Genomic DNA, 4,422 nt, shown 5'->3' on the forward strand with positions numbered 1-4,422 from the left:
TCTCCTTACTCACTATGACTCAATATAGAAATTTACGTACGTTAGGATCGCTATACCTTACATTCGATTTAGCAAGTACATACGCTTAGGTTCACTACACAGTTCGATAACTTAGAGACCTTACTATATTAGAAAAATATAATCTTGAAACTTAGAAATAATCACGTTGGGACTGAAAGAAACCTTATGCTAAAATTCGTAAAAATCAACAAAATGACAAAAATACTTCTCATGAATTTTGGACCTCCAAAAAATCTCAAAAGTACCTCCATTGTGTTAGGAATATGATTTAGAATCTAATGAGACCCAAACCTTATGCTAAAATTCGCAAAAATCAACAAAATGACAAAAATACTTCTCATGAATTTTGGACCTCCAAAAAATCTCAAAAGTACCTCCATTGTGTTAGGAATATGATTTAGAATCTAATGAGACCCAAATTAATGAAAATAGAGAAATTTATGAGAAATCACAAAAATGATCGAAATGCCCCCCCCCCCCCAATGTCTAATTCTAACCTAAAGACTTTGATCTTTAGGAAAAGATGATAAAAAATCAAAATCAAATTGAAAATCTAATCTAATGAAAATAAAATTTAAATCAAAAATCAAACTCAAATTAAAAATCAAAATCCAATTAAAATTCAAAAGTAAAAATGAATCGACCAATTAAAATTTAAGGAAGAATTTCATCAAAATCAAATTAAAATTCTAAATTAAAAATTAATTGACTAATAAAAATCAAAATTGAAATTCAAAATCAAATCAAAATTTATCAACCAATAAAACAAGAATTAAAAATTCAATCGACTAATCAAGCAAAAATTAAATCAACCAATCAAAGATTAAATTAAAATTCAATTAACCAATCTAATCAAATTTGAAGTAAAATACGAACGATCAAAATTAAAATTTAAATTTAATTGACCAATAAAAATTTTAAATTAAAAATTAATGAACTCACAAAATTGAAAATTAAAATCAAAACGATCATTTAAAATTTAAAAAAAATGAGAAATATAAAAATCGATTAATCACAATTTAATTGATGGAATGTTAAGATGTGAATTTCATGGGATCCCCACCCGCTTTCTCTTAGTAGGAAAGGAAAAAAAAAAACGTTAAAAGAAGAAAGATGGAAAAATTAGAAAGTCTTCTTTATCTATAAAAATAGAGAGACGTCTCTCTCTCCAACTCTTCTTCTTCTCTTTGGGAAACGACACATCTTCTCCAACGAGATACCAGCAACAAAGCTGCTCTCTCTTTGCTACAACTACAACAACTCTCTCTCAATCTATCTTCTTCTCCAACAAAATTTGGCTCTTTTTTTTTCTCTTTTGGTTGTATGTCTTCTTCTCTTTGGTTGCACAACCAGTCCCCTCTCCCTGCTGCAACAATGTCCTTTGCACCACATCTCTCTCACGTCTCCACAGCAACAACGGCTGCAACTCTCCCACTCCACCTCCCTCTCTTTGATCTCTTTCATGACCTCCCTCTCTGATCTCTTAGTCATAACCTCCCTCTTTCTTTAACTCTCTACTGCACTACCACCTCCTTGTTTAAATTCCGGGCGTGTCCATTGCACAGTCACGTCCTCCATTGCGTAGTCATCTTCTTCAACTCTCAGCCATGTCCTCCACTATAAGTCCACCTTCTTCTTGAATTATCCGCAGCCAAACAGACCCTATGGCAGCCATGCATACCCCATAACAACCACAATATCCATACAGTCCCTATAGGAGCCATACACGCTCTGTAATAGCCATCTCAACTACCTTCCTCTCTCACACCCTCATCTCTCTCATTATCCCTTACCTCACTCAAATTCAAGTTCTCGTCTTCATGGATTACCTTCACTACATTGTGAAAGTGATTTCAAGCCCTAAAGGAATCACAACAGCTGCCATTTTTATCATAAAGGTAATACATTTTTGTTGTGTTTTCTTTTCGTTTCTTTTCTTTTATCTCCCCCTTCATCACGTGTTCCTAACATTTGGACTCGAGAATTCTTGCGTATATATGAGTTTATGATTTGCATATATGTATGAATTTTGATTCAAGAATTTTTTATTTATTGATTTACCATGCATTCCTAACATTTTGATTCAAAAATTTTATATATGCGAATTGGTATTCGATGATTTGCCATGTATTCCAAACGTTTGTTTCAAGAATTTTATATGGATGGATTTTTTATTCGTTGATTTACTATGTGTTCACAAGTTCCCAACTTAGAAATTTGACGTGAATCTCTAACTCATGGATTTTCTAATATGTTAATAAATTACCAATGTTGAAATCCTTATATATTCATATTTTTCAGATTTGAAAATTTTCATATGACATTTCACCGATTTTCCAATTTGTGAATGTTCATATGTTCACTAATGTTTTATATAATATTTTCACCGATTTCATAAGGTATTTTGTAGGATAGTGATTTTCACTAATTTTGTGATTTATTGATGTTTATATTTCTTAAATTCCATATTTTAATATATGGCATTGATTTTCACAAACTTCATGGTATATGAAGGTTCATCTTTTCCAGATTTGATATATTTACATGATATTGATTTTCTTTTGAGATGCATGAATATTCACATTTTTCAGACTTTGTAATTTTACGTGGTATTGATTTTTGTTACTTTTGAGATCCATGTGTATTCATATTCTTCAAATTTGTTAATTTCATATGGTATTAACTTTTTACCAATTTCGAAATCAGTGTATGCTAATATTTTCCTGATTTGGTAATTTTACATGATATGGATTTTTGCTAATTTTGAGATTCATGTATATTCCTATTTTGTTCATTGGGTGTTTTTATGCGATATCGAATTTTGTAGATTTATTAAGTTGTCATGTGTCCATAATTACCTAATTTGGAAATTCATAATTATTTGTCTTAGGAAAATTCATATTCATCTAATTTAGAAGTTCCATTTTTTACGATTTTTCAATTTGAGAAGTTAGCATTTTCCTTATTTAGAAATTTCATGTTCATAGAAATTTATGATTTTCTAATTGGGAATTTTCATGTTATTTTGGTAATTTTCTATTTTGGAAAATTTATGTTTAGAAATTTCTAATTTAGGAATTTATCCCATATTTGCAAACTTCTAATTTGGAAAATCTCATGTTCATAATTTAGAAATTTCATAATTACCAATTTTGAAATTTCACATTTATAATTGCTTAATTTGAGAAATTTTTATACATTTCTATTTTATTTGATTTGGAAAATGTTGCAGATGTGGATTCTCAATTGAAGGATATTGCCATGTGAATTTTAAAAAATGAGATGAAATTATGATTTTTCCGAAGTTTTCATTTTTGTGTGGAATTCAAAAAATCATATAATATTTGGAAGAACTTTAGTCGTAAGATTCGTTTAACATATCCGATATAAATTAATGATGATGATTGGGCCATAGTCTTTCTTATTTGACCTTAAAATTTTTTTTGGATCATAGTAGAAATCAATAACCTCGATCGGACAGGTTTGGTGTTTTATCTTATTTGTAGAATGATCCAAATCCATTTGAAGTTATTTGTAGTTCCTAAACCTAAACAATGTGTCAACTCCCATTTTTCAAAAATCCTCCAATTTATTAATCGGACTCCTTTAAATTATTCAGTGAAAAAGAGTTAAGGCGATTTCACACAATCTCAAAATTTTGTATGAAATCACCTTGAAACTTTTTGTAAATGTATGAAAGAAAAAGAGAATAGTGATTTAAAAAAGAATAAGAAAGAGATGACGATGATGAATTACTCTACAATTGATTTTAGTTTAAGGTGGAATGAAAGTGAGAGAAGAAGAATATTGAATTAGGTTCGATTATTTTGATGAAGAATAACAAGTGCATGCACTTTGTAACTTAAATAAATTTTTTTTTTTTTTTGGGTTGGTGCAGAGAAAATTTAGGGTTTTTGGAGTGGTGTAAGCAGTAAGTTGGTGCACTAAAACAATATTTCATAAAGGGACATTATACACATCGTGTCTATGATACCCGGGTAATGTAGACAATAACTGTTTTAAACACACTTCGGACTATGAAAGATCATACCTTTGATTTTTTTAGATGCACATACATGGTTAACTAAATAGTAGAATGCCCTTAGCAACACATGACACCATCTAATGGGATTTCAAGCTCAAACCTAATTGTGATTCAAAATGGTCCCATCCAGAAGTATTTTTTAATGGGACATTTTACACACAATGTCTTGATACCCACGCATGAGATTATTTTATTTTTCCCTAATTAAGAGCTACTCTAGAAGGCCAATAAAAATGACTGAATATTTTCATATTCAACTTCTAACCACAAACCCTCATAGTTCTCCCAAAATCCATCATCTTCTTCCTCTTCAATAAATATCTTAAACCTTTCACAAAAAATTCTTGAATTTTCTA

This window comes from Akebia trifoliata, chromosome 13 (assembly GCF_017979445.1).
Source record: "Akebia trifoliata isolate Shusen 1 chromosome 13, ASM1797944v1, whole genome shotgun sequence".
Lineage (NCBI taxonomy): Eukaryota > Viridiplantae > Streptophyta > Magnoliopsida > Ranunculales > Lardizabalaceae > Akebia > Akebia trifoliata.